Source organism: Mobula birostris, chromosome 4 (genome assembly GCF_030028105.1).
Source record: "Mobula birostris isolate sMobBir1 chromosome 4, sMobBir1.hap1, whole genome shotgun sequence".
In the NCBI taxonomy this organism is placed as follows: domain Eukaryota; kingdom Metazoa; phylum Chordata; class Chondrichthyes; order Myliobatiformes; family Myliobatidae; genus Mobula; species Mobula birostris.
The window spans coordinates 150,131,632-150,158,313 of NC_092373.1; positions in this window are offsets into that span (position 1 = coordinate 150,131,632).

Consider the following 26,682-nt stretch of genomic DNA (forward strand, 5'->3'; position numbering starts at 1 on the left):
TGTATTGAAAAGTGATCATTATATGATCAAATTCACCCTTACATTTGAGAAGGAGAAGCTAGAGTCAGATGTATCAGTATTACAGTGGAGTAAAGGAAGTTACAGATCATGAGGCAGAGTCAGCTAGAATTGGTTGGCAAAGAACACCGGCAGGGATAGTGGCAACGCAGCAATGGCTGGAATTTCTGGAAGGAATTTGGAAGGCACAGGATATGTACATCCCAAAGATGAAGAAGTATTCTAAAGGCAAGATAACACAAACGTAGCTAACAAGGGAAGTCAAATCCAACATAAAAACAAAAGAGAGAGCATATAATACAGCAAAAATTAGGGGGAAGTTAGAGGATTGGGAAGTTTTTAAAAACCAATAGAAGGCTACTAAAAAAAAAGTAATTAAGAAGGTAAAGATTGATTACGAAAGTAAGCTAGCCAATAATATTAAAGAGGATACCAAAAGTTTCTTCAGATACATAAAGTGTAAAAGAGAGGAGAGAGTGGATATTGGACCACTAGAAAATGATGCTGGATGGGGATGAGGCCTTAGGGTACTTGGAAGCATATGATAAAATAGGCCTTAGTCAGCATGGTTTCCTCAAGGGAAAATCTTGCCTGACAAACATGTTGGAATTCTTTGAAGAAATAACATGCAGGATAAACAGAGGAGAATCAGTTCATGTTGTGTACTTAGATTTTCAGAAGCTCTTTGACAAGATGCCACACATGAAGCTGCTGAACAACCTATGAGCCCATAGTACTGCAGGGAAGATTCTACCATAGATAAAGCAGTGACTGATTGGCAGGAGGCAAAGAGTGGGAAAAAAGCAAGCCTTTTCTGGTTGGCTGCCTATGACTTTGGAGGTTCCACTGGGTCTGTGTTGGGTCTGATTCTTTTTACTTTACAAGTTAATGATTTGGGTGATGGGGACTGTGAGAAAAATTGTATCAGCCATGATGAAATAGTGGAGCAGACTCGATGGGCCGAATGGCCTATTTCTGCTCCTATATCTTATGGTCTTATGGTCTAATATGAAATTGATATCTATTACTACACATAGAGAAATCGAAGACAATCCTTCTCACAGCTCACAGCTACCTGGACTATACCTCGTCCCAGCCTGCTACTTGTAAAAACATCATCTTGTGTAAAATGGGCACTCCCTTGTCTATTCACTCTTCCCCACTGATATCCCTCCTGGCACTTATCCTTGCAAGCGGAACAAGTGTTACACCTGCCCCTACACCTCCTCCCTCAGTACCATTCAGGGCCCCAAACAGTCCTTCCAGGTGAGGCGACACGTCATCTGTGGGTGTTGGGGGTCATATACTGTGTTCGGTGCTCCCGGTGTGGCCTCCTGTATATTGGTGAGACTCAACATAGATTGGGAGACTGCTTCACTGAGGACCTAGCTCTGTCCACCAGAACAAGTGTGATCTTCCAGTAGCCACCCATTTTAGTTTCTCTTCCTTTTCTCGTTCCGATATTCCATCCATGGCCTCCTCCATTGTCATGATAAGACCATACTTTGGCTGGAGGAACAACACCTTATATTACATTTGGGTTGCCTCCAACCTGATGGCATGACCATTGTTTCTCAAACTTCCAGTAATGCCTCCACCTCTCTTCACCATTTCATATCCCCTTTTCCCTCTCTCACATTATCTTCTTGTCTGCCTATTGATTCCCTCTAGTGCTCCTCCCCCCCTTTGTTCTTTCTTCCACAACTTTCAATCTTTTTCACCAATCAACTTCCTAGCTCTTTGCTTCATCGCTCCCCCTCCAAGTTTCACCTATTGTCTGGTGTTTCTCCCTCCCTCCACCTTTCGAATCTTCTCCTCAGCTTTTTTTCTGCAGTCTTGCCGAAGGGTTTTGGCCTGAAACATCGACTGTGCTTTTTTTCTATAGATGATGCCTGGCCTGCTGAGTTCCTCCAGCATTTTGTGTGTGTTGCTTGGATTTCCAACATTTGCAGAATTTCTCTTGTTTGTGACCATCCTTAATTCACTGTAGGAGAGTAAAGTCATCACCAATGTGAAGTGGCAAATGATGTAATATTAAAGTAAAACCATGATAGGTTATAATCAGCAGAATCACATAGTCATAATTACCTCTGCACAAATCTCCACTTAACTTTTAACACTCAATAGCTAAAGTAAAGATGGAGCTGTCTGAAATGATCAAAATGTGAACTATTTGTGAATCATCAGTAGTAAAATTTAACCAGCCAGTTTGTAAGAGGTCAGATCAATAATCTTGGTTTACAGGGCATCAAAACCTAGTTACCATTGCGATGAATTTTCTCTGTCAAAAACAGCATATGAAAAAGAAAACAAAGAAATAGCCCTGTTGGTCTAGTGATATGAAACTTGTCTGGCAAATGATAAGCTTAGTTACATTAAAAAGTACAGCTGCCAATTTGATGAGGTGTTTCTTTCAAGGCTAGTTTTTTACAGTAACTCAGAGGATTTTATTCCAAATTTAGTTAGATACCAGGAAGACTAGCAAACTGTGATTTTGAGAATAGTCAATAGATAATAATATTCACATTGCAAAGAAAACTTGGTGAATGCTTGCCGACAACTAATTATTGTGAACGCTTTGGAAAAATTTGTATCGCATCTCTAAAAATTGAGTTCTGTAAACTACCAAACACGAGGAAATCTGCAGATGCTGGAATTTCAAGCAACACGCATAAAAGTTTCTGGTGAACGCAGCAGGCCAGGCAGCGTCTCTAGGAAGAGGTACAGTCGACATTTCGGGCCGAGACCCTTCATCAGGACTAACTGAAAGAAGAGCTAGTAAGAGATTTGAAAGTGGGAGGGGGAGGGGGAGATCCAAAATGATTGGAGAAGACAGGAGGAGGAGGGATGGAGCCAAGAGCTGGACAGTTGATTGGCAAAAGGGATATGAGAGGATCATGAGACAGGAGGCCTAGGGAGAAAGAAAAGGGGGAGGGGGGGAAACCCAGAGGATGGGCAAGGGGTATAGTGAGAGGGACAGAGGAAGAAAAAGGAGAGAGAGAAAAAGAATGTGTGTATATAAATAAATAAATAACAGATGGGGTATGAGGGGGAGGTAGGTCATTAGTGGAAGTATGAGAAGTAATGTTCATGCCATCAGGTTGGAGGCTACCCAGACGGAATATAAGGTGTTGTTCCTCCAACCTGAGTGTGGCTTTATCTTGACAGTAGAGGAGGCCGTGGATAGACATTTCAGAATGGGAATGGGACATGGAATTAAAATGTGTGGCTACTGGGAGATCGTGCTTTCTCTGGCAGACAGAGCATAGGTGTTCAGCAAAATGGTCTTCCAGTCTGCGTCGGGTCTCGCCAACGCACATCTGCTCTCACTCCATCCTCCCGCCACCCCGCTAAGAATATGGTTCCCTTGTCCTCACCTACCACCCCACCAGCCTCCAGGTCCAACATATAAGTCTCCGTAATTTCTGCCACCTTCAACGGGATCCCACCACTAAGCACATCTTTCCCTCCCCCTCTCCCGCTTTCCGCAGGGATTGCTCCCTATGCGACTCCCTTGTCCATTTGTCCCCGCCAACCCTCCCCACCGATCTCCCTCCTGGCACTTATCCTTGTAAGTGGAACAAGTGCTACACATGCCCTTACACTTCCTCCCTTACCACCATTCAGGGCCCCAGACAGTCCTTCCAGGTGAGGAGACACTTCACCTGTGAAGTCGGCTGGGGTGATATACTGTGTCCGGTGCTCCCAATGTGGCCTTTTATATATTGGTGAGACGCGACGCAGACCTGGAGATCATTTCGCTGAACACCTACGCTCTGTCCGCCAGAGAAAGCAGGATCTCCCAGTGGCCACACATTTTAATTCCACATCACATTCCCATTCTGATATGTCTATCCACGGCCTCCTCTACTGTAAAGATGAAGCCACACTCAGGTTGGAGGAACAATGCCTTATATTCCGTCTAGGTAGCCTCCAACCTGATGGCATGAATATTGACTTCTCATACTTCCGCTAATGCCCCACCTCCCCTTTGTACCCTATCCGTTATTTATATACACACATTCTTTCTCTCTCTCTCCTTTTTCTCCCTCTGTCCCTCTCACTATACTCCTTGCCCATCCTCTGAACGTTCTGCCTCCCCCTTTTCTTTCTCCCTAGGCCTCCTGTCCCATGATCCTCTCATATCCCTTTTGCCAATCAACTGTCCAGCTCTTGGCTCCATCCCTCCCCCTCCTGTCTTCTCCTATCATTTTGAACCTCCCCCTCCCCCTCCCACTTTCAAATCTCTTACTAGCTCTTCCTTCAGTTAGTCCTGACGAAGGGTCTTGGCCCGAAACGTCGACTGTACCTCTTCCTAGAGATGCTGCCTGGCCTGCTGCGTTCACCAGCAACTTTGATGTGTGTTGTCTGTAAACTATTTTGTTTTATTCCTTATTTTCCCCATTGACACAGAGAATGTTGTGATTTTTTTTCACTGTAACCTGGTTTGTGAAATTTATATTATCTGATTACAGCAAAGCTAATTTGTTTTGAATTTTTCTGCAGACTTTGGTAAGGAAGATATCCAGGTTGGAGAATGTAGCACTTAACAAGGAGGATAACATCCTGGGTTCTAAATAGTGATAGGTATCAAGTAAAAGCTCAGAAAGGAAAATTAAAGAATAGAATGTTTGCTTGAATAATGATTTGACATCTAAGAGTTAAGCCTATGTAAAAGTCGAGATGTTTCGTCAATTTTGTTGAGAAAGAAAAATAAGATTAGTTTTAATTGTGCTCAATAAATTCATTAAAATTGACATCCAGCAGGTTTGCAGCTTCAGCTGATATGCTGCCTAACTGTTGCCTTATTAAGTCAAGGGGGAACTTAACATTTTAGTTGGAGAAGGGTCTGTTTACACATGAGTATGTACCATGGTTTTCGAGATGGGCAGGGCTGAAAGCAATGTGTAATTTGTGAATTTTCTCTGAGGCAGACCACTTTAGTTGCAAATGCATATTCGCACTGCCATCACTTCATTATTCATTATTAAAAGAACATTTGTAGCTTCTCATACGAGTGCTTTTCATTGCTGAAAATAATTGAGCAATAGACCAGATGACTACTGAATTGAAAGACATTGATCCATTCTTGAACAGTGAAGAGAATTGCAATTGTAAGACAGAAAGTCAGGATCTGCCCTCTTGGGAGAGAAAACAAGAAGGGAATTCCATATTTTTGTACTTACACAATGAGAATGTCTTTGGAAATGCTAGCATTTGTTGCTTGCAACTATATGGCCTAGAATTGAGGCATAATCCTAAGCCATTTCAGGGGGAAATTAAGAGTCAATTAAAACTCTAGTGTAAAAATGGAAAAGGTTATATGTGAAAAAAGTACATGATATTTGTGAATTCCTTATCCAAATAAAAATAAAATTTAAAAAAAAAGAAAAAAAAAACTCTAGTGTCTTGGATTTGATCCTGAGCTTGGGTGGTGTCCTGTGGAGTTTATATGATTCTCTGTGACTGTGGTTCCCTGGCTGCTTTTGTCCCCTCACACAAGCAGATTATCAATAGTCCTTTAATAAGTGGGTAGAGAAAAAAAATCATTTACACAGGACAATATGAGAGGAAAAATATATCTCTGTGTAGATTTGATGATGCAAAGGCTGTACTGTATGACTCGATAACTTTTATGATCAGATTTTAAATTTAGGCCAGATTGAGTAAGAATGGGAGACTTCCTTTCTAGAAGGGCATTGTTGGAACTCAAATTGAGTTTCTATAATATTTGGATTTTGCAATACCACCAATCCAGTGATTACCTTTTTAATTTAATTCCTTGAATTTAGTTTTCTAGTTGTTATAATGATGTATACCTCCAGCTCAATTATTATGTCTTCTGGGAGCTACTTTTAATTCATGAAAAATTAGACTACTGAATTTAATTATTAATTTCAGATGAAAAACACTAAATATGTTTCTATGGAGAAGATAGAGAGAGAGCCTTATTTTTGAAGCTTAATTTGGATGAAAAACTCTAGAAATCCAATTACAATATCTTGGTACATTTTCAGTGAGTAACTCAAGTTGAAAATACGGGGAAAATTCAAACCATTGATTTTGCCAAATATGCTATTCTCAACAACACAGAAAGGGCAATAACTGATGATATAATGGGTCAATCAAATCAGGATTATCTTTTCTCAATTCTACTGAACAACTTAAACAAATGTCTTCTTCTTAAGCTGACCCTCAGGATAGAGTATGACCTGCTTCATTTCTAGAATTGTAAGTTTGAAGAAGATAAATGAGGTCATTGTGAGAACTGCAGACTTTTCCACAATGAGGAAAAACTGACTGGCACGTCAGACATGTAGATAACTTATGAGGTAATGCATTCCTTTTGGTGCTTGGGCAGGACCTGTGTGTTTTCTCAATGCACGAGCTTGAGGGTTTACTTTGGAATTAATGGGTTATATTTTGCTAGAACGTCAAAACATGTTAGGAACACAATTGGTACGGCATTGTTTTAACACTGACTGGGTTAACACAATATAATACGATGAGACATAGAGTATGAGTAGTTCAGCCCATCAAATCCGACAGCCATTCAATCATGGCTGATTTATTTTCCCTCTCAACCCCATTCTCTTGCCTTCTCCCTGTAACTTTTGCCGTCCTTACTAATCAAGAACTATTAATCTCCACAGTAAATACACCCAGTGACTTGTGACAATGAATTCCACAGATTCACCTACCACTGGCTAAAGAAATTCCTCATAATCTCTGTTCGAAAACAATGTGCTTGTGATTCTGCAGCTGTGCCCTCCGGTCCTAGTCTTCCCCACTGTAGGAAACATCATCTCCACCTTCTTTCTACTTTGGCCTTACAATATTCTATAGGCTTCAGTGAAATCTCTTTCATTCTTCTGAACTAAAGTGAGTACAAGACCAAAGCCATCAAACGCTACTCATAGATTAAACCTTTCATTTCCAGGATATTTCTCATGAAACTCCTACATTTGTCATTTTATTATTCTTCCCAAGCTTGACTTCCATGGAACCAAATTTGCAAAGGACAATACAACTGAGCCAGATCTATATTGTGCAGAGCAGAAGAGGCTGATTACTTTTTTTTAATAAAATGCCTATGGATAATTTTGAGCCTTCACTTCCATAATTTAAAATTCATGCTAAAGTAGAGCTCTCCATAAACCAAGTAGAAATACCAATGCACAAGCCCTATTAATAACTTGGTAAAGCATGAGTGGGTGAAGGGTTATTCTAATAAAATAATCCAGTCAAGATGGTTCTGAGATGTGATATCCATCAAGGTCATGACTCACACTTAGTTGTTTTACAGGTTTGTAGAGACATAGTGTGGGGAATTTGGGGTCAGGTTAGAGTATATGGACAGGGTTAGAGGTCAGACTGGAGTCCAGGTCAAAGTACTCCATGGTCGAAGACATGCAATCCCCTTGTTCAATGATTGAATGTGGTGGGTCCTGTGAATGAGGTCTTGTGACCCTCAAGGTCATTGTGTCCTTCCAGGTCAACAGGTCCAAAGATCGGAGATTTATACGGGCAGGTGGCAAGAGGGCCATTGGCCCCAATGTCGGTGAGTCCCAGGGTCTGAGTCCTGGGAATGATACTGAAGATCAAAGATGGAAGGGCGAAGACTGAAGTCAGCAAGTGTGGACATCGGAGCACAAAGGCTGAAGCCCTGGGTTAGTGTGTGCAGAAGTTGGAGAGCTGATATCTGTGACAGCATGAGTCTACTGGAGCCTGGAGAGCTGGAGGCTGCCTGTCCTGATGTTGGAGCCCTTCCTTTGTGTATGAGTGGGTTGGTGGTTGGGAGGGAGAAAAAGGACTTAATTTTGCTGATGTTGTTGTGTTTTGTTGCAGTTGTTGTTACTGCTTGGATTCATCTGCTGAATATTGTGGGAATGATAAACTGGCGTGAGAATGTGTGGCAACACAAACTGGTAGCCCCCAGCACATCCTTAAGTTGTTTTGGCTGTTAACAGAAAAAACACATTTCACAGTATGTTACGATGTACATGTGATAATTAAATGAAACTGAATCTGAATCTGAATGGTTAGAGACCTGGGTACCAAGAATATTGTTGTGCCATTTTGAAACTGTGGTTAATGCTTAAGTTCCTAGATAAAAAAATGGAACAAGAAGAATATTTTTCAATATCAACAAATATAATAATATAAACTAATCAGGACCTTGGTCTCACTGCCTCCTCATGCAATTAAATCCTCAATTTCGTCACTTGCAGACTCCAGTCAGGTCAGATTGGCAACAACATCTCCTCCAGAATCTCCATCAGCACAGGTGCACTACAAGGCTGTGTGCTTAGCCCCTGCTCTACTCACTTTATATTTCTGACAGTAGCTCCAGTGTCATATTCTAGATGACACCACTGTCATTGTTCAAACCAAAGGTGCTGACGACTAAGCATATAGGAGGGAAAATCTGGTTGAATGGTGCCACAACAACAACCTCTCACTCAAAGTCATGAAGAGTAAGAAGCTGATTATTGACTTCAGGAGAAGCTGGTCCTCAAAGTTTCAAAGTACATTTATTATCAAAGAATATATAAATTGTACAACCTCGAGATTTGTTTTGCTTACAGGAAGCCACAAAGCAAGAAACCTGAAAGAACCAGATTTAAAAAATAAAGATCAACACCTCATGCACAAAGAAAAGGGGGTGGGGGGGGGGGGTGGAAACAAAAATCATGCAAACAACAAAAACGAGCAACAGCACTCTGAACCAAAATGAGTCCTTAGATCTGAACACTTGAGAAGCCCAGAGTAGGCCCAAAGCCTCAGTATTACTTCATCATATTAGCGAGTATGGAGCACAGCATCCGGGATAGTCTTCATAGCCTCAGTACCATGGAGAGAGGAGGGAGCATCACAGGAGAGCAAGCGAAATTGGTTCTCATGTCCGATCCCGACACCATGTCTTTCCAGTCCATCTGGCTGGTGTTTAAATTGTACAAATAGCATATCATATCTCATATTAGGACCCAGGCGCCATTGCAGTGAAAGGCTCTGGGCCCAAACCATGTTGCCCAACAACCCGCTTGGGCCCAGATTTTGCCACCCAGACCAAAGCCGCTCTTGCTTTCTCCAAATTGCCTCGCACCGAGAAAGATCCAATCTCATAGCCGAGTCAATTGTACGGGCATCAAAACTCTTCTCCATCGACCTCTCCACTCAAAATGGCTCACTCCATCTGCTTCAATTCTGCGATGTATTAGCATTGTTCATAGCCTGAATTCGCTTTGCCTTTACTCGCCTCTACATTTTTTTGCAGTAATAATTTACTGCAATTTACTTCCGAAAGGGAGTTTTTAGTAATATTTTTAGTTTAATTTCTTGCCTTTTGAACTATCAATAAGCTATCACACGTGTTTGGTAGTGTCAGCTTAAACCTTATTGGGAGATCAGAGGCGAGGAGGGACAGCAACTTTAAATTCCTCAGAGGATCTGTCCTACACCCCACTCTAAGTGAGATTAGGAAGAAAACATGGCAGCATCTCTGCTTCCTGAGTAGTTTGTAAATTTTGTGAATCACTGGCATGGCACCTAATACTTTGGCAAACTTCTATAGATGTACATTGGAGAGAATATTGTCCAGATGCTTAAAGGCCTGGAAACACCGATGCCCTTGAACGGAAAATCCTACAACAAGTAGTGGATTCAGCCCATTCCATCACAGGTAGAGCCTTGCCCACCATTAAGGACATCCACACAGAATACAGTTGCAGGAAAGCAGCATCCATCTTATAGGACCTCTACTACCCAGGTCAAACTTTCTTCTCAATAGTGCTATCAGGAATAAGGTACAGAAGCCTCAGGACCCACAACACCAGGTTCAGAAAGAGTTATTACCCCTTAACCATCAGACTCTTGAACTAGAGGGGATAGCTTCACTCAACTTCAGCTGTCCCATCACTGAAATGTTCCCACAACCTATGGATTTACTTTCAAAGACTCTTCATCTCATGTTCTTGTGATATTTAAAGCTTATTATTTTTTTCTTTTGTATTTTCACAATTTGTTGTCTTTTGCACCAAGGTTGTCTTCCTGTCCTGTTGGGTGTGGTCTTTCATTGACTCTTTTCTTTTTTCGCTTTACTGTGTATGCCCGCAAAAACCCAAATTTCAGAGTTATATATGGTGACATATATGTAATTTGATTATAAATTTACTTTGAACTTTGGATAATTGCTCCACATAGCAAATTTCAGCTATTTTGAGAGTGTATATATTTGGCAGCATTATTTGAGTTTCTGGATGGCTCAAGCTTTTCACAAAATGGATGGATGAGCTGTGAAAATCAGAACCAGATGAATTTTGATATTGTGTGAATGAATTTTGGTCAGAATAATGTTATTTATGTTGTTACTGGCTAACTCCATAGGTTAGGCTAGGAAAAAGTAAAACTATTTTCAGTTCTAAATACCATCTGATAAATGCTGCTGTAAGTAATAGATTTGGGGTAGAGATTGGACGTGATGTCTACAATGGAGCAACTTGTTAGCTCTGGAATGAAGAACCTGGGAGTAAAGTGCCCATAAGCAAAGAATGTTTGCTAAATTTAAAAAAAAAACAAAACACATAAATATCACAATTAGTCTGATTTGAAAGATTTAGAAATAACATATTAACATAGAACAAATCAGGCTCAAAGTAAATACTCTACTGGTCAGATAAGTAGGCAACAATTGAGAAATATAATCAGCTACAGCATGTTTTTGAATGCCACTTAAAAGGAAAAGTAAAGTCAGTTACTGGTCATGACCTGTGCTTTCAAACACACGTAGGACAGAAGGAAATATTGAAACATAGATCAGATGGGGAAGTACTGGACACAACTGAATGTAATTTGGTAGGCTGCATACATCTGATGCCACAACTAAACCACTGAGGTTCACACTAAAGGAAAACAAACTCATTCGTAAGGCCAGTGATGTTGTGGGGATGGAACTGGACTCTCTGACAGTGGTGTCTGAAAAGAGGATGCTGTCCAAGTTGCATGCCATCTTGGACAATGTCTCCCATCCACTACATAATGGACTGGTTGGGCACAGGAGTACATTCAGCCAGAGACTCATTCCTCCGAAATGCAACACAGAGCACATAGGAAGTCATTCCTGCCTGTGGCCATCAAACTTTACAACTCCTCCCTTGGAGGGTCAGACACCCTGAGCCAATAGGCTGGTTTCCTGGCATAATTTACATATTACTATTTAACTATTTATGGTTTTATTACTATTTAATTATTTATGGTGCAACTGTAATGAAAACCAATTTCCCCCGGGATCAATAAAGTATGACTATGACTATACTACTACTACTAAACAAGGAAACAGTATGGTTTAATGATGAGAAAGGCCTGCTTTATCACTAGTTAAAAGGAAGTACTTACCTGAAAGTAATGGAAGAATGTGAAAGAACAATCTACTGTAGATAGATGGATCAGAGATATAGCTGAGCTTAACTTAATGGAGAACCTGAGTGGGGAGGTCTCTGATACCTTTGATGCTCTTTCTTTGCGTGTTTACTTCTATCACAACGTCATCCATAAAGCATTAACGAAACAGAGTTCCTGCTGCTCTTACTTTTAGATGATGTGAATCAGCGGCTCTCATTTTAAAACCACCACATGGTGAAAGATTGCATAAAAGAAGTTGATACCATCCATAAACACCTAAAATCCTGGGTGATTACCATAACTACAAACTGTCTTGGGGTTTGAGGACTGTGTATGTGAGTGGATGGGAAGGAGGAAAGATGGCTTAATTTGTTGTTGCTGGGTTTTATTCTATTGTGTTCTCAGCCGTTCTCACTGCGGGTTTGCGATGTTGGCGCCGTAATATGTGGCAACATTAGCGGGCAGCCCCCAGCACATTTTTGGGAGTGTTGCTTGTTCATGCAAATGATATATTTTGCTGTATGTTTCAATGTACACATGATAAATAAACTTGAATCTTGAATCTTGCCCATCTTGATTCTTCTCAAAAAACTGCATTAGGATTACGTGAGATATGGAGATATCATTCGCTAGAATGGGATAGCTGAAGGCAGTTGACGCAGTTCCTAATACTTTGCTGTGCATCAATCTGACAATGGTGTTGGCTTCTAAAATCACAATTCCCACATCGGTGAGGCATCAAAAACACCTATTATATCTGCCGTAGAGGAGACAGAATGGTAGCAGGAGAAAGGGCAAGAGCTTTCAAGTCCATTCAAAGGAGGGTGAATCTTCAGGGAAATACATGTCAGAAGAAAGATCTTGAAAAAGCAAAGGAAGCTAAGAAACCAGCTGCAGCACCATCAGGAGACTTTGGCCGGATGAGACTCCAGCTGCCCTTTCCAGATGTGAGAATCTTCACTCATTCGAGCAAAGCAGGAAGTCATGCCCTCTTCACACTTGTGTGGCTGAGCTACCTACTACTGGGACCAGTTGCAGTGAGTCATTTCAGTAATTTAAGTAGGGATTCATTCACTGGTGTGTTATCATCAGAGCAGGTGGTCCAGCAAAATAGAAAGGATGTGAGGAATTAATTTAGTCATTTTTGGCCATTTGGCAGATAACTAGGGAAATTACTTGCTCCAAAGAATTTTAGTGTGCAACTCACTTTAATTAGGTTTTATGATTTGCAAGGTCCTTAAGAAAACCATTCTCTATGAAGAAAACTCCTATATGTTGCACAAAGGCACCCTCATCTGATCCATTGGGAGATGAAGCTGATGATGTTCTGCGAGGAAGCTCCCTTGTAGCATTCCTCATCCTCCTGTTCTTTTTCCTCCTGCTGTTCTTCATCCTGAATTGCATGATGGTAACTCACTGGACCTGCACACTATTCATCCTTTGCCAATATTTGATAGGGAGCTTCATATGACAATGGCTAATAATTAAAGAGATATGTCACAGTAAGTTGTGCAGTGTGCAGTGATGATGTTTCTGTGACAATCGGCCATGTACTCCAAGCACCAGCATGATTTGGGTCTTTGCCTGATACTTATAGTAATTTTGCTCAGCAACTGTGATTAGGGTTAAGATGTGTGCCCAGAGCTAGTAAAACAGAAGATCAAACCAGTCCTTAGTCTTCATCCCTCGAGGAAATGGTTGCCCATGGACTCTTTGAAGATGTGTCTGCTTGAGGAAAGGTTTCTGATAATGCACACCTAACAAACACTGAACAAGTGGAAAAACTGTCTCGTAAACAAAAGAGTCAGTTTATTAAAGGGAGTTTTCTTGGACCCAAGTGCAGCCAGTGGCTACCTGCATGCATACAAAGTCAACAATGCTGAAAAATTCCAGTACCTGAGTTATCAGTTGTCCTCCAGATTCAAAGTAGATTAAATCATCTGTCCATGTATGTAGCGTCTGGATGACCACACTAAGCAACAAAATGTTTAATGGATATGGTATAGATGTATTACAACCTGTGATGAACTGTATTAATCAGCAAGGTCTCATTTAGAAAGCCCTGTCCCAAAGTTTTTCAACGTGAAATCACTGGTAATGGACACAAAGGCTCCCAATGAATAACCATTTCAACCCATGGAATGATTATGTCAATGCTCTGACTGATGTACTTAATCAGTAGTAGATCTATTTGCTGGAAGCTCCAGCCGCTGTTAAGTTCAGTACACCTTTCAATTATGAGGGTATTTGTACAAGTTGCAGTTACTTCAATATTTACTAACTCAAATTTCCAAATGTTAATAATGTCTGAATCAAAATCAGGTTTAATATCACTGGCATATTTTGTGAAATTTGTTGATTTACAATAGCAGTACATTACAATAATAATAACAATAAAAAGACTATAAATTACAATAATAAATATTTTTGAAAAAAAATTAAATAGGTAGTACAAAACGAGAGCAAAAAAATATATTGAGGTAGTGTACATGGTTTCATTGCCCATTCAAAAATCTGTTGGTGAAGGGGAAGGAGCTCTTCCTAAAGTATTAAGTGTGCATCTTCTGGCTCCTGTACCTCCTCCTTGATGGTAGCAATGAGAAGAGGGTGAATCCTGGAAGTCCTTAGTGATGGAATCTGCCTGTTTGAGTCATTGCCTTTTGTTAATGTCCTCATTGCTGAGGAGGCTAGTGCCCATGAGGGAGCCGGCTGAGTTTACAACTTCCTGCAGCTTTTTCTGATCCTGTGCAGTCACTTTTCCATATGAGGTAGTGATGCAACTAATTAGAATACTCTCCACTGTTCATCTGTAGATATTAGTGAGAGTATTAACAGCTGCAGAAAGTTAAAAACTCATCCAGCTCCATCATGGGCACTAACCTCCTCAGCAATGCCGATATCTTCAAAAGGTGATGTCTTCCATCATTAAGGACCAAGTCTCCTCAGGCTCCTGACAGAATATAGCTGCTGTCATGTCTTCCTGTAATTGCATGTAGGATAGATCTTTAGAGATGCTGACACTCAGCAACTTAAAACTGCTCACCCTTTCCTTTGCTGGTCCCTCAATGAGGACTAGTGTGTGTTCCCTGAACTTCCCCTTCCTAGAGTCAACTATCAATTCCTTAGACATACTGACATTGAGTACAAGGTTGTTGTTGCAACACCACTCAACCAGCTGATTTATTTCACTTCTGTATGCCTCCTCATCAACATCTGAAATTCTGCCAACAATAGTTGTGTCATTGGCAGATTTATAGATGGTACTTGAGCTGTGCCTAGCTACGCAGGTGTGGGTGTAGAGAGAGTAGAGCAGTGGATTAAGCACACATCCTTGAGGTGCATTAGTATTGATTGTCATCGAGGAGATGTTACTTTCAATTTGCACAGACTGTGGTCTCCCGATGAGGACGTCAGGGATGCAATTGCAGAGGGAACTACAGAGGTGCAAGTTTTGGAGCTTGGTACTGATGGTATGATGAGGTTGAATACATAGAAACATACATAGAAAATAGGTGCAGGAGTAGGCCATTCGGCCCTTCGAGCCTGCACCGCCATTTATTATGATCATGGCTGATCATCCAACTCAGAACCCCGCCCCAGCCTTCCCTCCATACCCCCTGACCCCCGTAGCCACAAGGGCCATATCTAACTCCCTCTTAAATATAGCCAATGAACTGGCCTCAACTGTTTCCTGTGGCAGAGAATTCCACAGATTCACCACCCTCTGTGTGAAGAAGTTTTTCCTAATCTCGGTCCTAAAAGGCTTCCCCTCTATCCTCAAACTGTGGCCCCTCGTTCTGGACTTCCCCAACATCGGGAACAATCTTCCTGCATCTAGCCTGTCCAATCCCTTTAGGATCTTATACGTTTCAATCAGATCCCCCCTCAATCTTCTAAATTCCAATGAGAACAAGCCCAGTTCATCCAGTCTTTCTTCATATGAAAGTCCTGCCATCCCAGGAATCAATCTGGTGAACCTTCTTTGTACTCCCTCTATGGCAAGGATGTCTTTCCTCAGATTAGGGGACCAAAACTGCACACAATACTCCAGGTGTGGTCTCACCAAAGCCTTGTACAACTGCAGTAGTACCTCCCTGCTCCTGTACTCGAATCCTCTCGCTATAAATGCCAGCATACCATTCGCCTTTTTCACCGCCTGCTGTACCTGCATGCCCACTTTCAATGACTGGTGTATAATGACACCCAGGTCTCGTTGCACCTCCCCTTTTCCTAATCGGCCACCATTCAGATAATAATCTGTTTTCCTATTTTTGCCACCAAAGTGGATAACTTCACATTTATCCACATTAAATTGCATCTGCCATGAACTTGCCCACTCACCCAACCTATCCAAGTCACCCTGCATCCTCTTAGCATCCTCCTCACAGCACAGCTAACACTGCCACCCAGCTTCGTGTCATCCGCAAACTTGGAGATGCTGCATTTAATTCCCTCATCCAAGTCATTAATATATATTGTAAACAACTGAGGTCCCAGCACTGAGCCTTGCGGTACCCCACTAGTCACCGCCTGCCATTCTGAAAAGGTCCCGTTTATTCTCACTCTTTGCTTCCTGTCTGCTAACCAACTCTCCACCCACACCAATACCTTACCCCCAATACCGTGTGCTTTAAGTTTGCACACTAATCTCCTGTGTGGGACCTTGTCAAAAGCCTTCTGAAAATCCAAATATAGCACATCCACTGGTTCTCCCCTATCCACTCTACTAGTTACATCCTCAAAAAATTCTATGAGATTCGTCAGACATGATTTTCCTTTCACAAATCCGTGCTGACTTTGTCCGATCATTTCACCGCTTTCCAAATGTGCTGTTATCACATCCTTGATAACTGACTCCAGCAGTTTCCCCACCACCGACGTTAGGCTAACCGGTCTATAATTCCCCGGTTTCTCTCTCCCTCCTTTTTTAAAAAGTGGAGTTACATTAGCCACCCTCCAATCCTCAGGAACTAGTCCAGAATCTAAGGAGTTTTGAAAAATTATCACTAATACATCCACTATTTCTTGGGCTACTTCCTTAAGCACCCTGGGATGCAGACCATCTGGCCCTGGGGATTTATCTGCCTTCAATCCCTTCAATTTACATAACACCACTTCCCTACTAACATGTATTTCGCTCAGTTCCTCCATCTCACTGGACCCTCTGTCCCCTACTACTTCTGGAAGATTATTTATGTCCTCCCTAGTGAAGACAGAACCAAAGTAAGTATTCAATTGGTCTGCCATGTCCTTGCTCCCCATAATCAATTCACCTGTTTCTGTCTGCAGGGGACCTACATTTGTCTTTACCAGTCTTTTCCTTTTCACATATCTATAAAAGCTTTTACAGTCCGTTTTTATGTTTCCTGCCAGTTTTCTCTTATAATCTTTTTTCCCCTTCCTAATTAAGCCCTTTGTCCTCTTCTGCTGAACTCTGAATTTCTTCCAGTCCTCAGGTGATCCACTTTCTCTGGCTAATTTGTATGCTTCTTCTTTGGAATTGATACTATCCCTAATTTCTCTTGTCAGCCACGGGTGCACTACCTTCCTTGATTTATTCTTTTGCCAAACTGGGATGAACAATTGTTGTAGTTCATCCATGCAACCTTTAAATGCTTGCCATTGCATATCCACCGTCAATCCTTTAAGTGTCATTTGCCAGTCTATCTTAGCTAATTCACGTCTCATACCTTCAAAGTTACCCCTCTTTAAGTTCAGAACCTTTGTTTCTGAATTAGCTATGTCACTCTCCATCTTAATGAAGAATTCTACCATATTATGGTCACTCTTACCCAAGGGGCCTCTCACGACAAGATCGCTAATTAACCCTTCCTCATTGCTCAAAACCCAGTCCAGAATAGCCTGCTCTCTAGTTGGTTCCTCGACATGTTGGTTCAAAAAACCATCCCGCATACATTCCAAGAAATCCTCTTCCTCAGCACCTTTACCAATTTGTTTCACCCAATCTACATGTAGATTGAAGTCACCCATTATAACTGCTGTTCCTTTATTGCATCCTTTATTGAATGTTGAGCTGTAACCAACAAACTGCAATGCAATGTACATATTGCTATTATTTAGGTGATCTAAGACGAGTAGAGCGCCAGTGAGACTGTGTTTACTGTTGATTTATTGTGGTGATAAGCAAATTGCAGTGGGTCTAGGTCCTTGCTTAGGCTGCAGTTGATTCTGGCTATGACCAAACCCCCAAAGCATTTCATCACAGTAGATGTGAGTGCAACTGGGCAATAGTTGTTGAGACAGCTCACCCAGCTCTTCTTAAGCGCTAGTGTGACTGTCACACTTTAGAAGCACCGACTGCATTAGTAAGAGATTGAAGATGTCCTTGAACAATCCTGCCAATTAGTTGGCACAGGTTTTCAGTGCCCCAACAGATACACCATCAGGGCTTGGCACCTTATGAGTTTTCACATTTTCGAAAGGTGTTCTGAAATCAGCCTCCGATGCAGAGATCACAGATCACCAGTTGCTAATGGACTGCAAACCTTGCCACAGCTGACATGCATCCAATTCTGTCTCTAACTTCAATTGAAATTGTTCTTTCACTCTTAAGCTCTCCTTTTGTAGTTCATTCCTGGACTTCTTGTATAGTTCTGGATCATCGGTCTTGATCTAGCCCTCAGCATACTACAGATCTCCTTGTTATCCAGGATATCTGTTCCCCTTGAAATACTGATAAATGTAAGAAAATAACATCACATCCTCCTAGGTTAACTGAAACTGATTTAATACAGTGCAACACCCTATCCTATAACTCCTTTATATTTCAATAAGGACAGAAATGGACATGGTGCATGTAGCATTGTACACAAACCTGATACCAAAGAAATGATGGACATTCTTATGTGCATACCACTTGGATACATCTCATCCAATTTTCTAATGTAAGAAACTTTTCTTAGAATCAATTGCCAGCATGATATAATGTGGGTTAAATCACTTTCATGTTGAAATTGTGCATGGAAAACAGATTGTAACCAATCCAATTTATGGCCTGGCCTTCACACTTCCACAGCTGCTTATAAATAGTAACATAAAATATAATCTTACTTGGCTAAAAATAGATAAAATTGCTCATTCTTCCAGCAAAACAGAGTCAAAGTGGTTTTTGGAAAATCACATGTATATTTTAACAGCAGCTGTCAAACAAATTCAAGATGTTAAAAATGGAATCTTTGCTGGACCACACAGAAGAGAGACTGAACTCTGTAATTTTTGGATTAAAAGTGTATATGTGGCAAAATACAATCACTCACCAAACCAATATGGCTCGAAATGATGTTTTAATAATGGTATCTGTTGCTTTCAAAACAGGCAGTATGCTCTTGAATAATTACATCCCTCAGCTGTGTGCTGATATTGTGAATGGCAAGCACCAGTTAAAGCCAGTCTGCACCATTTATTGGAGAGGGTCAAGAATAACTAAACATAGAAACATAGAAACATAGAAAATAGGTGCAGGAGTAGGCCATTCGGCCCTTCGAGCCTGCATCGCCATTAAGTATGATCATGGCCGATCATCCAACTCAGAACCCTGTACCTGCCTTCTCTCCATACCCCCTGATTCCTTTAGCCACAAGGGCCATATCTAACTGTCCCTTAAATATAGCCAATGAACTGGCCTCAACTGTTTCCTGTGGCAGAGAATTTCACAGATTCACCACTCTCTGTGTGAAGAAGTTTTTCCTCATCTCGGTCGTAAAAGGCTTCCCCTTTATCCTCAGACCGTGACCCCTCGTTCTGGACTTCCCCAACATCAGGAACAATCTTCCTACATCTAGCCTGTCCAATCCCTTTAGAATGTTATATGTTTCAATAAGATCCCCCCTCAATCTTCTAAATTCCAGAGAGTATAAACCTAGTCGATCCAGTCTTTCATCACATGAAAGCCCTGCCATCCCAGAAATCAATTTGGTGAACCTTCTTTGTACTCCCTCTATGGCAAGAATGTCCTTCCTCAGATTAGGGGACTAAAACTGCACAGAATACTCCAGGTGTGGTCTCACCAAGGCCTTGTAGTACCTCCTTGCTCCTATACTCGAATCCTCTTGCTATGAATGCCAGCATACCATTGCCCTTTTTCACCACCTGCTGTACCTGCATGCCCACTTTCAATGACTGGTGTACAGTACACCCAGGTCTCGTTGCACCTCCCCTTTTCCTAATCGGCCACCATTCAGATAAAAATCTGTTTTCCTGTTCTTGCCACCCAAGTGGATAACTTCACATTTATCCACATTAAATTGCATCTGCCATGAATTTGCCCACTCACCTAACCTATCCAAGTCACCCTGCATCCTCTTAGCATCCTCCTCACAACTAACACTGCCGCCCAGCTTCGTGTCATCCGCAAACTTGGAGATGCTGCATTTAATTTCCTCATCCAAGTCATTAATATATATTGTAAACTACTGGGGTCCCTGCACTGAGCCTTGCGGTACCCCACTAATCACTGCCTGCCATTCTGAAAAGGTCCCGTTTATTCCCACTCTTTGCTTCCTGTCTGCTAACCAATTCTCTATCCATATCAATACTTTACCCCCAATACCGTGTGCTTTAAGTTTGCACACTAATCTCCTGTGTGGGACTTTGTCAAAAGCCTTTTGAAAATCCAAATATACCACATCCACTGGTTCTCCCCTATCCACTCTACCAGTTACATCCTCAAAAAATTCTATGAGATTCATCAGACATGATTTTCCTTTCACAAATCCATGCTGACTTTGTCCGATCATTTCACCGCTTTCCAAATGTGCTGTTATCTTATCTTTGATAACTGACTCTAGCATTTTTCCCACCACCGATGTCAGGCTTATCGGTCCATAATTCCCCAGTTTCTCTCTCCCTCCTTTTTTAAAAAGTGGGGTTACATTAGCCACCCTCCAATCCTCAGTAATTAATCCAGAATCTAAAGAGTTTTAAAAAATTATCACTAATGCATCCACTATTTCTTGGGCTACTTCCTTAAGCACTCTGGGATGCAGACCATCTGGCCCTAGGGATTTATCTGCCTTTAATCCCTTCAATTTACCTAATATCACCTCTCTGCTAACATGTATTTCCCTCAGTTCCTCCATCTCACTCGACCCTCAGTCCCCTACTATTTCTGGAAGATTATTTATGTCCTCCTTAGTGAAGACAGAACCAAAGTAGTTTTTCAATTGGTCTGCCATGTCCTTTTTCTCCATGATCAATTCACCTGTTTCTGACTGTAAGAGACCTACATTTGTCTTAACCAATCTTTTTTTTCTTTTTGCATATCTATAAAAGTTTTTACAGTCAGTTTTTATGTTCACTGCCAGCTTTCTCTCATAATCTTTTTTCCCTTTCCTAATTAAGCCGTTTGTCCTCCTCTGCTGGACTCTGAATTTCTCCCAGTCCTCAGGTGTGCCACTTTTTCTGGCTAATTGTATGTTTCTTCTTTGGAATTGATACTATTCCTAATTTCCCTTGTCAGCCATGGGTGCACTACCTTCCCTGGTTTATTCTTTTGCCAAACTGGGATGAACAATTGTTGTAGTTCATCCATGCGATCTTTAAATCCTTGCCATTGCATATCCATCGTCAACCCTTTAAGTATCATTTGCCAGTTTATCTTAGCTAATTCACATCTCATAAAGCACACACTCAAAGTTCCCTCTTTTTTTTTACAGCTGCATGGACCAGTCATTGCTCTGAGCAGGAAATCTTTGCATGGCCTGAAAACTGTGCAGCACTTTAATAAAGCAAAACATAAAAGATAAATCCAGCTGCACAGCAACAAAGACGAGGTGCTCAGGATCATTTCAGTTGCTGCCTGACTATGCACCTGTGCACCTTAAAGGGAGCAGTGCACACATTAGAATTTAGTGCAAATATCCTTATGGCAGTAAAATACTTAAAACAGTGCAATTTTTCATGCAATTTTCTTCACTTAAATTCAAATGTGAGAATTGCTTCCCAAACACTCGAAGTGATTATAGCTTCTAGGTGGCAACCCTCTCCTCCTCTTCATATACTTTCTGCAAGTGCTTTCACATTTTCTATAGTTTCTAGTTTCAACTTGTTTAGTCCAAAGGAAATGCTACAAAAGTAAAATATTGCCCGAGGCTAACTAATTCAGGGAGAGGCCATAAGGTCAGCTTAAAATCAACTTTGGGACAAGTGTCAATAAAGTTCTTAGCGTTAGCAAAGAAGATTATTAAGGAGGGAAGGAGGAAGCTGTTAATACTGTTAAGCAAGTGGGTCAACATGGTTGAGGTAAATAAGGAAATTGACCAGAACATGATTTGAGGAGGAGAATGAAAATTATCAGAGAGTCAAAGGTCCTACGGGTATTTCTGCCAACCGTACCCAAGCCATCTGTTGTACCAATCTACATTAATCCTATTTACTTATATTAAATCTGTTGCCTTCAATGTTGTGATGATTCTGGTAGCTACATAAATTTATTCCATATAACCATATAACAATTACAGCATGGAAACAGGCCATCTCGGCCCTTCTAGTCTGTGCCGAACTCTTACTCTCACCACTGGGAGAATGGGAGAACAACATCTATATGTCTAAGGTATCAGCCAAAATCAGTGTTTGCTCCAATTACTAGATAGAAGAGACAATACTGTATGTTTTGGTATCTGTACATATGCCAAAGACTTTATTAATGTGGAAATAGCTTTAAAATCTCATTCTCCTAAAACATACATTTTTGAAGTCTTCATAGATGTATCTAACAAAGTAATTCCATGGAATGATATTAGGCTTAATATCTACCATTCTCACAATAAAAAAATATTCTGATGAAAATGTGGAGTGCATGAGTTATTAATGGATGACTGTACAATTCCAGACCAAAAGCCGTGGATGAACCAGGAGGTACGTCATCTGCTGAAGGCTAGATCTGTGGCATTCAAGTCTGGCAACCCAGGCCTGTACCAGAAAACCAGGTATTATTTGCGGAGGGCTATTTCAAGGGCGAAGAGACAATTTCAAACAACGTTGGAGACGATATCAGATGAATGGCAACTTTGTCAGGAACAGCAAGACATTACTTCCTACAAAGCCAAACCCAATAGTATGAATGGCAGCGAAGCTTCACTGCCAGATGAACTTAACGCCGTCTATGCACACTCTGAAAGGGAGAACGCAACTATGGCTGTGAAGATCCCTGCTACACCTGATGACCCTGTGATCTCTGTCTCAGAGGCCAATGTTAGACTGTCTTTAAAGAGAGTGGACCCTCAGCAGAAGGTCCCGATGGAGTACCTGGTAAGGCTCTGAAAACCTGTGCCAACCAACTAGCGGGAGTATTCAAAGACATTTTCAGCCTTTCACTGCTGTGGGCGGAAGTTCCCACTTGCTTCAAAAAGGTAGCAATTATACCAGTGCCAAAGAAGAATAATGTGGGCTGCCTTAATGGCTATCGCCCGGTAGCACTCACATCGACAGTGACTAAATCATTTATGAGGTTGGTTCTGACCAGACTGAACTTCTGCCTCAGCAAGGACCTGGACCCATTGCAATTTGCCTTTCGCCACAATAGGCCAACAGCAGATGCAATCTCAATGGCTCTCCACACGGCTTTAGACCACCTAGACAACACAAAACATCCATGTCAGGATGCTGTTTGTAGACTATAGCTCAGCATTTAATGCAATCATTCCCACAATTCTGATGGAGAAGTTGCAGAACCTGGGCCTCTGCAATTGGATCCTCAACTTCCTAACCGGAAGACCACAATCTGTGTGGATTGGTGATAACATCTCCTCCTCGCTGATGATCAACACTGGCGCACCTCAGGTGTGTGTGTTAGCACTGCCTACTCTCTGTACACACGTGTCTGTGTGGCTAGGCATAGCTCAAATACTATTTATAAATTTGATGACGATACGACCATTGTTGGCAGAATCTCAGGTGGTGACGAGAGGGCGTACCGGAGAGAGATATGCCAACGTCGAATGGTGCCATAGCAGCAACCTGGCACTCAACGTCAGTAAGACAAAAGAGCTGATTGTGAGCTTCAGGAAGGGTAAGACAAAGGAACACATACAATCCTCATCGAGGGATCAGAAGTGAAGAGAGTGAGCAGCTTCAAGTTCCTGGGTGTGAAGATCTCTGAGGATCTAACCTGGTACCAACATACTGATGTAGTCTTAAGGAAGGCAAGACAGTGTCTGTACTTTATTAGGAGTTTGAAGAGATTTAGCATGTCAACAAATACACTCAAAAACTTCTATAGTTGTACCGTGGAGAGCATTCTGACAGGCCGCATCACTGTCTGGTACACAGGGGCTACTGCACAGGACTGAAAGAAACTGCAGAAGGTTGTAAATCTAGTCAGTTCCATCTTGGGCACTAGCCTACAAAGCACCCCGGACATCTTTAGGGAGCGTTTTTTCAGAAAGTCGGTGTCCATTATTAAGGACCTCCAGCACCCAGGGCATGCCCTTTTCTCACTGTTACCATCAGGTAGGAGGTACAGAAGCCTGAAGGCACACACTCAGTGATTCAGGAACAACTTCTTCTCCTCTGCCATCCGATTCCTAAATGGATACTATCTCACTTTTTTTAAATATACCATATTTCTGCTTTTTGCATATTAAAAAACTCTATTCAATATACGTAATTGATTTACTAGTTTATGTATTGTTTTATTTTATTTTTTTTTCTCTCCTTGCTAGATTATCTATTGCATTGAACTGCTGCTGCTAAGTTAACAAATTTCATGTCACATGCCAGTGATAATAAACTTGATTCTGACTCTGATTCAAAAATCGAACTTAACAGTCTCTCTTCATTTGAAATTTTAATGTTAAGTATAGAGCCTCATGCTATTAAAAACAATATTAAACTTATATGTTTCATAAACATTGATCATAACAGCAACAGATCTGAACATATGCTGATAAAGTGGACAATCAGAAAACAAATGCACAGATGAGTGAAAGCTGTGCTTTCTTTCATAGCTGATTGGTATTGAAAGGTAGGCACTGCCTTTGTGTAGTAACACAGGTTTCAAGCTTAACACTGAAGAATCAATAAAAAACATTGTTGATGTTCACACTAGCAACTCAAAGCATGCCTGGACAAAATAGAAAACTTGTCAGCTAACCTTGTGGTTAACATTTTAATTGATTTGAATTATGAACTGAAATAACGAATATAGGCAATTCCAAAAAAAAGGTGCATGATAGCAAAATTTCACAGAGATTTTCATGATCAACAGCCGAAAATCCATAAAATACACCCAAAGGTATTCAGGAAGCAAAAGCTTCGTTGTCCAGTAATATCAGTGAATCGTAATAGCATTGGACCTGTGGATAGAGGCATCTTAGCAGCCAATGGCTAGGGTCCAAATTTTCATCCCTGCAAAACCTAATCCATGGCCAGGCCTTAGAAGGGTCCTTTGCAGATTATGTTATATTTGCTTCGAATCCCCTAAAGAATGCATGACTTGGTTATAATAATTAAAAGGAGATTGCTACTTCATTACCGGTTACAGACTATATACTGTGATTGCATCTTGTTATTGCAATCTACATACAATCTTGGGGAGGTGGACATATCTCCATCCATGGCACAACCACCATCCCAAATGAGTTCGTACAACTATCAAGTTATCATTCTTAGTCCGTCATTTTTTTTAACCTCAAATATGTGCTAAGAGAGCTGGCCTGCACATGAGATTGAAACAGCATGGATTCGAGTCCCTCTTCCCAGCATAGTACAAGGCGATGTCCAGGACACTGAGAAAAAAGTTGCTGAATTAAAAGCAAGACTGATCTATCAGAGGGAACTGAGGGACCACCTTGTGATGCATGTAGCACCAGGCACAAGGACAGTTAAATCCCATTCTTTTAAGACTAATGAACTTGTCCCATTGTGTGATAAGATGGACTTTTTGACCTTACATTGTGGCCTTGCATCTTGTTGTCTGCTTGTACTACATGTTCACTGCATTAGTAAAACTTTATTCAGCATTCTGTTATTGCTTTCCCTTGAGTTACCTCATTGCACTTTTGAAATGAAATGATGTGTATGGATGGCATCCAAGACAAAGTTTTTCACTGTACCCTTAGTATGTGTGATGGTAATAAACTAACTTAACAACTTACCAATTTAAAGAGATAGAAACTTTGTCACGACTAATAGAACATAGAACATAGAATAGTACAGCCCAGTACAGGCCCTTCGGCCCACAATGTTGTGCCGACCCTCAAACCCTGCCTCCCATATAAGCCCCCACCTTAGATTCCTCCATATACCTGTCTAGTAGTCTCTTAAACTTCACGAGTGTATCTGCCTCCACCACTGACTCAGGCAGTGCATTCCACGCACCAACCACTCTCTGAGTAAAAAACCTTCCTCTAGTATCCCCCTTGAACTTCCCACCCCTTACCTTAAAGCCATGTCCTCTTGTACTGAGCAGTGGTGCCCTGGGAAGAGGCGCTGGCTATCCACTCTATCTATTCCTCTTATTATCTTGTACACCTCTATCATGTCTCCTCTCATCCTCCTTCTCTCCAAAGAGTAAAGCCCTAGCTCCCTTAATCTCTGATTATAATGCATACTTTCTAAACCAGGCAGCATCCTGGTAAATCTCCTCTGTACCCTTTCCAATGCTTCCACATCCTTCCTATAGTGAGGTGACCAGAACTGGACACAATACTCCAAGTGTGGCCTAACCAGAGTTTTATAGAGCTGCATCATTACATCGCGACTCTTAAACTCTATCCCTCGACTTATGAAAGCTAACACCCCATAAGCTTTCTTAACTACCCTATCCACCTGTGAGGCAACTATCAGGGATCTGTGGACATGTACCCCGAGATCCCTCTGCTCCTCCACACTACCAAGTATCCTGCCATTTACTTTGTACTCTGCCTTGGAGTTTGTCCTTCCAAAGTGTACCACCTCACACTTCTCCGGGTTGAACTCCATCTGCCACTTCTCAGCCCACTTCTGCATCCTATCAATGTCTCTCTGCAATCTTTGACAATCCTCTACACTATCTACAACACCACCTACCTTTGTGTCGTCTGCAAACTTGCCAACCCACCCTTCTACCCCCGCATCCAGGTCGTTAATAAAAATCACGATAAGTAGAGGTCCCAGAACAGATCCTTGTGGGACACAATCCTCCAACCTGAATGTACTCCCTCCACCACCACCCTCTGCCTTCTGCAGGCAAGCCAATTCTGAATCCACCTGGCCAAACTTCCCTGGATCCCATGCCTTCTAACTTTCTGAATAAGCCTACCGTGT